The sequence below is a fragment of the Ornithorhynchus anatinus genome, chromosome 3, assembly GCF_004115215.2.
Source record: "Ornithorhynchus anatinus isolate Pmale09 chromosome 3, mOrnAna1.pri.v4, whole genome shotgun sequence".
NCBI lineage: Eukaryota > Metazoa > Chordata > Mammalia > Monotremata > Ornithorhynchidae > Ornithorhynchus > Ornithorhynchus anatinus.
The window spans coordinates 43,659,152-43,673,339 of NC_041730.1; the positions used below are offsets into that span (position 1 = coordinate 43,659,152).

Below are 14,188 nucleotides of genomic sequence, written 5' to 3' on the forward strand. Positions count from 1 at the left end.
CACAGTCACCCAGCTGACAAGTGGCAGAGCCGGGATTTGAACCCATGACCTCTGACTCCCAAGCCCGGGCTCTTTCCACTGAGCCACGCTGATGATGATGATGATGGCAGGTGTTCAGCGCTTACTATGTGCAGAGCACCGTTCTAAGTGCTGGAGGAGATACGGGGTCATCAGGTTGTCCCACGTGAGGCTCACCGTTAATCCCCATTTGACAGATGAGGTAACTGAGGCACAGAGAAGTGAAGTGACCTGCCCACAGTCACACAGCTGACGCGTGGCCCATGTGAGGGATGTCAGCGCATTGATGGTGGCAGGTGTTAAGCGCTTACTATGTGCCAAACACTCTTCTAAGCTTCAGAGAAGCAGCGTGGCTCAGTGGAAAGAGCCCGGGCTTGGGAGTCAGAGGTCATGGGTTCAATCCTGGCTCAGCCACTTGTCAGCTGTGTGACTGTGGGCGAGTCCCTTAACCTCTCTGTGCCTCAGTGACCACATCTGTAAAATGGGGATCAAGACTGTGAGCCCCACATGGGACAACCTGATGATCTTGTATCCTCAGCGCTTAGAACAGTGCTTTGCACATAGTAAGCGCTTAACAAATGCCGTCATTATTATTAAGTGCTGGAGAGGATACAAGGTGATGAGGTTGTCCCACGTGGGGCTCACGGTCTTCATCCCCATTTTCCAGATGAGGTCACTGAGGCACAGAGAAGTGAAGTGACTTGCCCAAGGTCACACAGCTGCCAAGTGGCGGAGCGGGGATTAGAACTCCTGACCTCTGACCCCCCCCCCCAACCCCGGGCTCTTCACGGAGCCTCGCCGCTGCTTAGAGTGGACTTTCCCAAGCGTTCAGCGCAGTGCCTTGCGCACAGGGAGCGCTCACCCAACACGATCAGATGCACGAAGTCTCTAGCGAGCTTAATATCTACCTCCCCTTCTGGACTGTACACGAGTGCACTCCGTATTTAGTGAGCGGGCGGAGTCTCCCAACTGCAGGACTGTGCTCTCCGCAGCGCTTAGTACAGCGCTGGGTACGGAGTAAGGGCTCCATGGAGGGATCGAGCGGAAAGTCCCGGGGAGACCGGGCTCTCTGCGCTTTTGAATCGAGATTGGCGATGATCCCGGAGCGAAACAACTGGTTTCGGGGCCCGGCCCCGTTTCAGCCACATCGACGAGGGAGCCGAGAATCATGAACATGATAATGTTGGTATTTGTTAAGCGCTATGTGCCAAGCACTGTTCTAAGCGCTGGGATAGACACAAGGTTATTAGGTCGTCCCACTTGGGGCTCCCAGTCTTCATCCCCGTTTTACAGACGAGGTCACCGAGGCCCAGAGAATGGAAGTGACTTGCCCAGAGTCACACAGCTGGCAAGTGGCGGAGTCGGGATTAGAACCCACGACCTCTGGACTCCCCAGCCGGGGCTCTTTCCACGAGCCACGCTGCACCGTGCCGCGTTGTTGATCCCATCGGGAAACGTTTTCGATCACTAGTGTTTCTGGAACACTGGGATAAGCACTTTCATAACCAGCCCAATGAGTGACAAGCGTTATTCTGACAAACCGCGTCGTCTAATTGTCCTTTGTCATTAAAAGCCGCAAAGAGCGGAAAGCACCTCTGTAGCCCTCTTCCCTAATTGATTTTTTTAAAAGTGCAAATCATTTGTGACCTGCTTCAGAGTATAAATTACGAGGCGTGAGAAATGATGATTTGTAGTTCCGCTTTCTTCAGAATATTGTTTTCTTGCCAACCGTCCCATATGACCAGTTTTAAAAAGTGGACTTTTAGTTGAAGAAAGGAGCGGGTCTAAGGCTAACGAACATGAAGCTGTGTTGGTTTTAAATGTTGTTTTTTTTTTAAAAAAATAATGACGCTTCCATGTGATTCTTCCAAATGATGGACCGATTTTCCTTTTGATAAATAACGTCTCTCCTATTAAGAGGTTATTTAGAGTCTATGAAAATGTTGAGGAACTTACCAATCTTTTTGTACTTTATTTTTGTGTTGCTGATTTCGTTGCATTGAAGATAGACATTGTTTGCGAAGAAGGTGCTTAGATGTAATAAGTTTTGGGTAATCGAGGGAAGACTCAGTAGTTACTCTAGGGAAAATAAGACATATAAATGGTACATTCCCAAATATACTTTACGTTGCAAGCTCGCCGTGGGCAGGGAGCGTGTCTGTCACCCCTTTGGTACTCTTCCGTGCACACGGTACAGTGCTCTACACATAGTAAGCACTCGAATTCTATTGATTGGATGCACCTTTCCACGAATCTGTTCCTCCAAGCACTGTTTTGCCACTGTCAGAAGCAAGTGACTGTGCTGAAGGATAATTCATTTGACGCAATAATACCTTTTTGGCATAATTCTTTTTTGGAGACTGTTTGGGTACGCGGAGGGTGTGTGTCTAGAAATCACTAGTGTTTAGTAAGCATCTACTTGTGTGCAGAGCTCTGGACAAAGACCTGGGAGGGTATAACTTATATTAATGTCCATCTCCCCTTTTAGACTGTAAACTCGTCACGGCAGGGAACTTGTCGGCTAATTCTGTTGTGTTGTACTCTCCCAAGTGCTTATTACAGTGCTCTGCACCTAGTCAGAGCTCAGTAAATCCCACTGATATAATTAGGCCCTGACCTCAAAGAGTTTGCCATCTAAGGGGGGTGATTGACAGAGCTAAGCTGTTCACAAATAGTTGGAAACTATAACTGACTCTAGAAGTATGGGAGGATAAATGGGTGTAAATGACTGTAAACTTAAATACTAAAGAGAGGTGAATAAAGGGCTAATGGCCAGAGCACTGGATGGAGGTGACCTGGGAAGGTGGAGCATCATTGAAAAATGTCTCCAGGAGGAAGTGGGTTTTCAGGAGGGCTGTGAAGAAAGGGAGAACCAGGGCGATCTGATGTGAAGGAAGAGGGCATGAATTGCCGCAGGAGGAAGAGCTTGAGTAAAGGATTGAAAATAGAGACGAGAAGAAAGCACGGTGAAAATGTTAACGTGGTGGGAACTCAAAGTGTAAAATGCCATGCAGTGGAACAGAAGAGCTGTTGAGAGCTAATGGAGTGACTTCAAGCCAATGGTCAGAGGTTTCTGCTTGAAATAGAAAGGAATGGGTAATAATAATCATTTTGGTGTCGAGCGCTTCCTATATGTCGGGCACTGTACTAAGCGCTGGGGTGGGTACAAGCAAATTGGGTTGGATGCAGTCCCATGGGCTCAATCCTCATTTTACAGATGAGGTAACTGAGGCACAGAGAAGTGAGGTGACTTGCCCGAGGTCGCACAGCAGACAAGTGGCGGAGCCGGGATTAGAACCCCCGACCTTCTGACTTCCAGGCCCGTGCTCTAGCCACTACACTATGCTGCTTCCGATGGGTAACCACTGGAAGGTTTTTAGTGGAAAGGTATTCTTGCTTTTTACTTGTTTTTCATCATCTCTTTTATGTTGTGTATGTACTTGGATCTGTGACCTTTGGGTATTTGGTATTCACCCCACCCTTAACCCCATAGCACTTATGTACCTATTTATAATTTGTATATTATAAATCGTTTATATTAATGTCTCCCCCTCCAGACTGTAAGCTCATTGTGGGAAGGGAATCTGCCAACTCAGTTGAGTTGTACTTTCCCAAGCGAGTAATAAAGTCATTTATTTATTTATCTTAATGTCTGTCATGAAATGTACTGATGTAACAGTTGCCACAAAAATACAAATTGTCAATTCTGTGGTGTGTCCGGTGACAATGTATGGATCCGAAAGCTGAACAGTGAAAAACCAGGATAGAAAGAACGTCGATTCTTTGGAAATGTGGTGTTGGAGAAGGCTTTTGCGAACACCGTGGACTGCCTGAAACACAAGCAAATAGATTTTGGAGCAAATTAAGGCAAAGTGGTCTTTGGAAGACAAAATGACTCTACTTAGATTAGCATATTTTGTACACGTAACTGGGAGGACAGATTCTCTGGAGAAGACACTAATGCTAGGAAAAGTCCGGGGAAAAGCTGGAAGAGGCACACCGGCAGCTAGGTGAATAGAGACCATAGCAACGATAACGGAAGAACCGTCAGAAAGGTTAAGGATTATGGCAGAAGACAGGACATTCCGGAGAAAATATATCCATAGAGTTGCTAGGAATCGGAAATGACGTGCTGACACTTGATAATAGTAATGTCTGTCTCTCCCTCTAGATTCTAAGCTCGTTGTGGGCAGGGAATGTATCTGTTATATTGTACTGTCCGAAGCGTTTGGTACAATGCTCTGCACACAGTAAGAGCTCAATAAATGTGATTAACTGGCTGACTGCTCTGCAACTCAGCTCTCAATAAATACCTCTGATTGATAGATTCAGTTTCACCTTCTTCTTTGCTCCCATGTGTAGTTCCTGAAACTTTGAGTTTTTGATACCTTCAAGAAATTAAAAAAAAAACAACATAGCATTTAATACTTTTAAAATATATCTAGTTTATCTGACATCTGACAACAAAGATGACAGGAGGGCTCCAAGCAGTTTTTGCCATTGCCCTTAAAGAAGTAGAAGACAGGTTCTCAGTTTTTCATATTATTTTGGTGAAGACTTAGGTATCTAAGCCAAACGCTGGTGGAAAGTGATACTGAACAGTCTACAGTTTCATTCATTTTGTTATTTGACTTCATCTATTGGAAATTATAACAATTGATTTAGTCCGCTATTATAAAAATGGAAGTTTTTTTAACACGATGCTGATGGATACTATTGACATTTTTGTGTCCACGATAAAAGAATGTAATGCAGCAAACTTGCTTATTAAAGATCTCTCGTTTCCCTAAAATATTCGTAAGGCACTCGCGCAGTTGTCCGAACTTCAGATGGAAAAATTCTCACACTGCTTAGGAGGAGAAACGAGTCTCAGTGATAACTGTGATTGTTGATTTCACTCTATGGGCAATTTAAATTAGAAACTCACCAGGATCACCATCTGTGCCACGGGCCAGCAAATACACATACGGTGAGAATTGAAATGGTCCCCTTCTGGATCAGATATTGACTTAAAATCAGGAAACATAAGAATAGATCAAAATCAGGAAAAAGGAACGTGTTTTATCAGACATCTTTTGGTATATCCGGCTCTTCTCATTAATTCTTTGCTCTGGGATAGGCACTGAGGAGAATTAGAGATCGCCTCACCGTCATTCCTCTTCATAATCTTACTGGAATCAACTATGTGTGAAAGCTTTGGCTTTATCATTTCCGGGTACGTGATGATATTAGATCGTGCTGATGAAAATTTTACAGTCACCAAATTAGATTAGCCATTTAGTCACCTGCCTAGGTAAGGCTCATAGTCATGTGATGGTCAGCTTCTTGCTGTGCACATACTGTGAGCTGAAGCCAGGTAGCTTGCTTCTTGAGATGTTCTAAGTATCTAACAGCATGGGTCCGGGATTATGATGGCGAAGAAGATGGCTTCATTTTCCTGACCTTTTGTACGAGCCAGAACAGGATGAGTTTGCAAATGTAGTGTCTACATTCAACCGATAAGTAGAAAGAATGTTTAAATCTTAAGACTGAAAGATTGGGAAAGTGCAGAATTCAGTGCAGATATACAGGCCTATACATATATATGTCACAGAGCAAGAGATATGTGCATAGATCTTAAAATTGAAAAATTTGCAATAACACAAATAATATTTTATCCAAACATTGCCGTGCTTTTCAGTAGTCCTTATACCGAGGTTAACTAAACGAAAAATGGGACGCATTCGAGCTTGAACTACTAAAAACCATTTGCCGGGCTCCAATACCCTTTGACGTGGCTCAGTGGAAAGAGCCCGGGCTTTGGAGTCAGAGGTCATGGGTTCGAATCCCGGCTCCGCCACTTGTCAGCTGTGTGACTGTGGGCAAGTCACTTAACTTCTCTGTGCCTCAGTTCCCTCATCTGTAAAATGGGGATTAAGACTGTGAGCCCCACGTGGGACAACCTGATTCCCTTGTGTCTACCCCAGTGCTTAGAACAGTGCTCTGCACAAAGTAAGCGCTTAACAAATATCAACATTATTATTACCTACTACTCAAGTTAAATATTTCAGTAAAATAAATGAGGTCTCCAAGTCATTTTGATAATTTATGGCTTTTTCTCCCTTGTCACTGTAATTACTTAGCTGAAAATGATTTTTTTTAAAAAAATTTGTATTTTTGAAACATGTTTATAATGATCAAAACAATACAAATATTTGATATTTTAAAACTAGTTTAATATGCTAATTCTAAAATCAGATAAAAATGGAAAAGTAATACCTATGTGCATCAGATTTCAATTGAAGTAGTCTAAATTAGCTCTTATAAAAATTAATGAATTATTTCCATATTCAGTGTCACTGCTGATCATCTGCCTCAGCAAGCGCTGGAACACGGACAACATATTAGCGCTCATCAGTCCTCTCATTGTAAAGTACTTTTTGTCTGTCTTATCTAAACTGGTTTGAGATCAGGTGACTGCCAAAATCTTGGCTTTGGGATTTGGAGGCAACTGATTTCCCACTAATAGTTGTTTGCTTGTGAAAAGAACTCAGAAATTTTTTTTTCGGTTTCTACTCCACCTTGCTTGTTAAATTATGTTTGTTACAAGACCTGCGGTGCCCAAACAGCTGTCTATAATTCTCGCATCATTAAAACCTCAATACATCTTAATTAACTATAATGATAACGAGAAGAATTGGTGAGATTATCGTTTTGACTAGCCCAACTCAATTGTAGACCCCAAACCAACAAGACTTTGTGGATAACTACTGTGTCGTGATAACTTGACTCAGGATTAGGCCTCCCTATATTCAGTCGATCGTATTTATTGAGCGCTTACTGTGTGCAGAGCACTGTACTAAGCGTTTATATTCTAGAGGGAACAGAAACAGTGAAAGTGTTTCTCTGGAAATTTTTGACTGAAACTTCTAATACAGGAACTGCATGTCAGTACACATACACACAGATACACACACACGCTCTTGATCTAGAAATCTTCCATATCTAGGCCAATGCGTGTGCTATTGTTGGCTCTGACGTGACCCCCCCCCCCCCCCCCCAGTTGTTGATTGGCTCAGAAAGTTTGTCTACAGCACCAGGGAGGCGGGAGGGGAAGGGGAAAGATAGAGCCATGACTAAGAAGGTCTGATGGGGCCAGAGAGCCTGGATGTATCAGCTTGACAACTAAGGGAGAGAGGAGCGGTGGAATAGGTCTCCTGAGGGAGTTCGCTGTGGAAGGAACATGGAGGAGTAGAAAGACCAGGTCAAAGATTGCTGAAGGAACACATAGACGGGACGTTGAAAGGAACAAAAACAGGTGGAAGTACATGCCGGGGCTAGGACCATTGGGTGCCTATTGGGAATTTCCTCTAATATCCAATAAGAGTGTATTTTGGTACCTAGTTTTTGTTGGTATTTTTTTTTTAATGACTTTAGGGTATGTAGGCAGGGAACTAACCTAGACTAGGACTGAGAGCCTCCAAATGAGGTTGCATTGTCACAAAGCCAACCTGGTTGGGTCCAGATGGTCCCCAGTAACCTCTGGTTTTGGGTGGGGGGTTGGGAGGGGGGACCGCAGCGTGGTGGGTGGAGTGCTTTCCAAGCTACAGCCGGTGCTGGGCCAGGCACAGCAGGATCTGGGCTAGTCTTCAGATTTCGGGTCTGTGCAGGGCTTTGGGAGAGACATCTGACACCTTTTCTTTTATTAAAGCCTTTTTCATTGGAACTATATTGCTTAACCCCAATCAGCTTTATTCTTAAAGGAAACGGTAACTGGTTTATAATCTTCAAATTTCAGTTTTATAGCGCTTACCAAAAATTCCAAATCTCAGGGAAGACAGTTTTTCAACTCTGAATAGAATGATGGATGTGAATTGGGATTTTCCTCAGACTTTGGATGTTAGCAATCATTCTCTGATTTTAGAATTGCCACAAATGCTCCGGGCTTCTAGGTGCATGAAAATGCTCGGTGCAGAAATGGTTATTGTCAGAAAATATTTTTAGATTTAAAAAGTGTAATCGAACACTTACTTTGTTGATAAATCTTCCAGGCATCTCGCATTATAAGGCGGCAATCTTCTCATGTCCTGATAGGTATTTGCACGTCTCAAATAGGTACAACTTGAGAGGTTAGCATCTGATCCAAAAGGATTTGTAACTGATCAAATCTGAAATATTGATTTTGGTTCAGTCTGTTCTTATTAGGGAAGAAGCCATTTGATATCTTTTTCTGTTTTTGGTGTGACTAGGGAGTTATTAAAATGAAATGTCATAGGGAGAGAAGGGGAAAAAGTCATGGACACTAAAAGGGAAGAGAATTAGAGAAAAACTGAAGGGGTGGGAAAAGAAATCCGTTAATGGAGAGGAGGGAAAGACTGGCAGAAATAAGAGGGTCTGAGGGAAGAAAATATACCCAGCCAAAGGGGTAGTTTGGAGAAGGAGACAAAGACTCAGAAGGGAGAGAGAAAAAGAAGCAAAATAAAGAATGAATAGCTGAATTTTAAAGGAAAGAAGATTATATTTCAGGGTTTCTTTTACCTGTCAATCAAATTAAAGATAATTATCTGAGAGTCACCAGAGTTTAAATTTCACACACTTAAACCAGGTCTCTCTGATCATTCTATAATGCAAGTGGAATGGTCCATCTTACACATTTGTGGCCCACAAATATTAGAATGCTGAATACGTTAAGATATGTACGAGTCCCTGAAGTTAGTTCTCTAATGAAAAAAGCCCCAAATAAAGTCGAACTCCTCAATAGAATCTCACAATCTATTTTTGAGGATTGGGCAAATCATAGTTTACATAGGTTTGGGGAAAGAGTCTGAAACAACTGTGGAAGGCAGTGGGCTTTGGAGTCGATAAAGATGGGGAAATAAGGTTGCTGGTGGGGGTGGGGGCAGAGTTAAAGCAGGCGAGTATGAATTTCTGGTGGATGAAGGCGGCCTGTTAGCTGGATTTCTGCCAGCAGCACTCTGCGGCTCGTGTACAGGAGCGAAGGAAGCAGGTGACCCAGGGCTGTGGGTTAGTGGTATGAGGTCGATGAAAGGATAGGGGAATAAGTATGAATTGAGTTCAGTAGAGAGGGTGGTGTTGAGTACGTCAGTTTGCTTGTCAAGCGGAGGAAGTTTGGGTACGGAGACTAAGTGGGGCACAACTTGAGAAAATTGGTGTGGGTCAGAAGATCAGAGGTCTCTCGGGGGGACAGGACAGATTTGAGAAGAAACGATATATGAGAGAGAAGACAGGTTGATGATGTGGTTGGATAGAGGAATTTCAGAGTCGATGAAGGTAGAGATTGTACATTTAGTAGAGAGGATGAAATTGAGCGCCTGTCCATGTTGGTGAGTGGGTGAGGTGGGCTGGAGCAGGAGGTCACTGGCTTTGAGGAGTGAGAGGAACTGGGCGGCGGAAGGTTTATCGGGAACATTCATGTGGATATTGAAGCAACCAAGGATCAGCAGGGATGGAGAAAAAGGGAAGGAATATAAGAAAGGGATCACAGTGGTTCAGAAAGTTGGGGGTGGTAGATGACCGTGACTGGAGTAACGAGTTTGTGGTAGAGGCGGATGATGTGGGTTTCAAAGGAAAGGAAAGAGAGGGATGGGGGAAATGGAATGGTGCGAAAGAGCCATTGGGTAGGGAGAAGGAAGCCGGCTCCTCCCCCTTTCCCAGTGAGTCTTGAGAAGTGGGAGACGATGGGGCTCCCCGACTAGATAAAAGTGCATAGGCAAGGAAGGGAAATAGTTGATCAATCAGTAGTATTCATGGAGCCCCTACTGGAAGCAGAGCACTATAATAAACACTTGGGAGAGTTCATTAAAATTAGTAAACATAATCCCTTCCCTAATGGAGTTTAGTCTACGGCACCCTTCTTGCAGTTTGATCTGTGCTAGGGTTTTGGTAGACGTAACGTTGCTTCTCGCTAATGATGGAGTTTCTCATCGGGAGCGATGCGTGAACCTCAGCTCTGCCCGGAGGAATTCTAAGCTCCTTGTGGGCAGGGAACATGTCTACCAACTCTGTATTGTACTCTTCCGAGTGCTTACTACAGTGCTGAGCACCCAGTAAGCACTCAAGAAATACCACTGATTGATTATCGAACTAGTTCAGATGCATTCTCATTTTCTCACAGACTGCAATAAACAAGACAAGCAGGGGTGCTGCACAGAAGGAAGTGCGGACAAATGTTTTTAACATCCAGGACCTATTTCTGGTTGAAGTGACCACAGCATAGTGCTGGTACTCTGTTGTAGTGCCATGATTTGATAGTCGCTGGCCTTAGTAGCCACTGTGATCTGTCACCCATTTTTCTGGATTCCTCTGGGTCTGATCACTTGCGTGCCTAGGGGCTTCTTCAGGCAGAAACCTTCTCCGCTGAAGGCACAGCTCCAGAAGGTAGAGTCAGAATTAGAATCCAGGTGAACGCTAGGGGATTGCCCAGACTCAGAGCTCTCACTTCCACTCATGTCTCTCCTACAACCCACATATTCTACCGTCACAGTATGGCTAAAATTCGCCCTTTTCTCCATCCAAAGTGCTGCTCCAGTGATCCAAGCACTTATCCTATCGTACCTTGACTACTGCTTCTGCCTTCTCACTGACCTTCCTGCTGCTTGTCTCTCTCCACTGCAGTCCATACGTCACTCTGCTGCCTGGATCATTTTTATACCAAATAATTCAGGCCATATCTCCCCCATTCATTCATTCATTCAATAGTATTTATTGAGCGCTTACTATGTGCAGAGCACTGTACTAAGCGCTTGGCATGAACAAGTCGGCAACAGATAAAGACAGTCCCTGCCGTTTGACGGGCTTACGGTCTAATCGGGGGAGACGGACAGACAAGAACGATGGCAATAAATAGAGTCGAGGGGAAGAACATCTCGTAAAAACAATGGCAACTAAATAGAATCGAGGCAATGTACAATTCATTAACAAAATAAATAGGGTAACGAAAATATATACAGTTGAGCGGACGAGTACAGTGCTGTGGGGATGGGAAGGGAGAGGTGGAGGAGCAGAGGGAAAAGGGGAAAATGAGGCTTTAGCTGCGGAGAGGTAAAGGGGGGATGGTAGAGGGAGTAGAGGGGGAAGAGGAGCTCAGTCTGGGAAGGCCTCTTGGAGGAGGTGATTTTTAAGTAGGGTTTTGAAGAGGGAAAGAGAATCAGTTTGGCGGAGGTGAGGAGGGAGGGCGTTCCAGGACCGCGGGAGGACGTGACCCAGGGGTCGACGGCGGGATAGGTGAGACTGAGGGACGGTGAGGAGGTGGGCGGCGGAGGAGCGGAGCGTGCGGGGTGGGCGGTAGAAAGAGAGAAGGGAGGAGAGGTAGGAAGGGGCAAGGTGATGGAGAGCCTTGAAGCCTAGAGTGAGGAGTTTTTGTTTGGAGCGGAGGTCGATCCACTGGAGTTGACCACTGGAGTTGTTTAAGAAGGGGAGTGACATGCCCAGATCGTTTCTGCGGGAAGATGAGCCGGCCGGCGGAGTGAAGAATAGACCGGAGCGGGGCGAGAGAGGAGGAAGGGAGGTCAGAGAGAAGGCTGACACAGTAGTCTAGCCGGGATATAACGAGAGCCCGTAACAGTAAGGTAGCCGTTTGGGTGGAGAGGAAAGGGCGGATCTTGGCGATATTGTAGAGGTGAAACCGGCAGGTCTTGGTAACGGATAGGATGTGTGGGGTGAACGAGAGGGACGAGTCAAGGATGACACCGAGATTGCGGGCCCGAGAGACGGGAAGGATGGTCGTGCCATCCACGGTGATAGAGAAGTCTGGGAGCGGACCGGGCTTGGGAGGGAAGATGAGGAGCTCAGTCTTGCTCATGTTGAGTTTTAGGTGGCGGGCCGACATCCAGGTGGAGACGTCCCGGAGGCAGGAGGAGATGCGAGCCTGAAGGGAGGGGGAGAGGACAGGGGCGGAGATGTAGATCTGCGTGTCGTCTGCGTAGAGATGGTAGTCAAAGCCGTGAGAGCGAATGAGTCCACCGAGGGAGTGAGTGTAAATGGAGAACAGAAGAGGGCCAAGAACTGACCCTTGAGGAACTCCAACAGTTAAAGGATGGGAGGGGGAGGAGGCTCCAGCGAAGGAGACCGAGAATGACCAGCCAGAGAGGTAAGAGGAGAACCGGGAGAGGACAGAGTCCGTGAAGCCAAGGTGAGATAAGGTATGGAGGAGGAGGGGATGGTCGACAGTGTCAAAGGCAGCAGAGAGTTCAAGGAGGATTAGAATGGAGTAGGAGCCATTGGATTTGGCAAGAAGGAGGTCACGGGTGACTTTAGAGAGAGCAGTCTCGGTAGAGTGGAGGGGACGGAAGCCAGATTGGAGGGGGTCTAGGAGAGAATGGGAGTTAAGGAATTCTAAGCATCGATTGTAGACGACTCGTTCTAGGATTTTGGAAAGGAAGGGTAGTAGGGAGATAGGACGATAACTGGAGGGGGAAGTGGGGTCAAGAGCGGGTTTTTTTAGGATGGGGGAGACGTGGGCATGTTTGAAGGCAGAGGGGAAGGAGCCCTTGGAGATTGAGTGGTTAAAAATAGAAGTTAAGGAAGGTAGGAGGGCAGGGGCGATGGTTTTAAGAAGTTGAGAGGGAATGGGGTCCGAGGCGCAGGTGGAGGGGGTGGCACTTGCGAGGAGGGAGGAGATCTCCTCTGAGGATACTGCAGGGAAGGATGGGAAAGTAGGGGAGGGGGTTGGTGGGGAGGAGGGGAGAGGCGGAGGGGTGACTTTGGGGAGCTCAGACCTGATCGTGTTGATTTTCGTGAGGAAATAGGTGGCCAGATAATTGGGGGTGAGAGATGGGGGAGGGGGAGGAACAGGGGGCCTAAGGAGAGAGTTAAAGGTCCGGAACAATCGGCGGGGGTGACGGGCATGGGTGTCGATGAGGGAGGAGAAGAAGCTCTGCCTGGCGGAGGAGAGGGCAGAGTTAAGGCAGGAAAGGATAAATTTGAAGTGTGTGAGGTCGGCTTGGTGCTCCCCCCTACTCAAGAACCTCCAGTGGCTACCCACCAATGGTCTATCTTGTCACCGACCTGCTTCCCACATCCTGCTTCTGGCTTGGAACTCCCTCCCCCTTCATATGCACCAGACGATCACTCTCCCCACCTTCAAAGCCTTACTAAAGCTACATCTTCTTTAAGAGGCCTCTTTTTTTTAAAACGGTATTTGTTAAACGCCTAACCTTGGATCAGGCACTGTACTAAGCACAGGGGTAGATACAAGCAAATCAGGTTGGACTCAGTCCCTGTCCGACACAGGGCTTACAGTCAGGTGTGTGACTGTGGGCAAGTCACTTAACTTCTCTGTGCCTCAGTTCCCTCATCTGTAAAATGGGGATTAAGACTGTGAGCCCCACGTGGGACAACCTGATTCCCCTATATCTACCCCAGCGCTTAGAACAGTGCTTGGCACATAGTTTAAGCGCTTAACAAATACCAACATTATTATTATTATTATTATCTTAATCCCCATTTCACTGTTGAGGTAACCGAGGCCCAGAAAAGTTAAGTGATTTGCTCAAGGTCACACAGCAAACGAGTGGCGGGGCTGAGTTTAGAACCCAGGACCTCTGACTCCCAGGCTCTGCTCAATTAAGCTTTCTTTTCCTTGACTTCCTCTCCCTTCGGTCTCATCTATGCACTTGGATCTGTGCTGTTTGAGCATTTGATATTCATTACCACCCTGAGCCTCACAGTACTTGTGTATATATCTGTAAATTATTTTATTCATTCAATAGTATTTATTCATCCAGTAGTATTTATTGAGCGCTTACTACGTGTAGAGCACTGTACTAAGCACTTGAAATGTACAAATCGGTAACAGATAGAGACCGTCCCTGCCCTCTGACGGACTTACAGTCTAATCGGGGGAGACGGACAGACAAGAAAAATAGCAATAAAACATAGTAATATATGTCCCCCCCTCTAGACTAAAATCACTGTGGACAGGACAAATGACTACCCACTCTTGTTGTATTTTCCCCAGCCTATAGTACAAGCCCATTGATGGCCTGAGCCTCATTCAAAAAAGTATGTTGTCCCCAAATTCTTCAATGTTACCATTGTATGGGCATCTACGTGATATCACTGATGTTAGTATGATAGTGGTACTTATGTTGTTATATTGCCCTTCAGCCTCCAAAATTGCCCTCAACAAGCTCAGAGGAAACTAAAACATGAAACAAACTAGCCCGTGAAA

The 14,188-nt window shown here is 45.7% G+C and overlaps 1 protein-coding gene across 3 annotated transcripts in view; it reads left to right on the forward strand.

The window, feature by feature from the left end:
• The window catches only part of IMMP1L (inner mitochondrial membrane peptidase subunit 1), a 75,634-nt gene that overhangs the window by 673 nt on the left and 60,773 nt on the right, over window positions 1-14,188 (forward strand). The window lies entirely within an intron of this gene.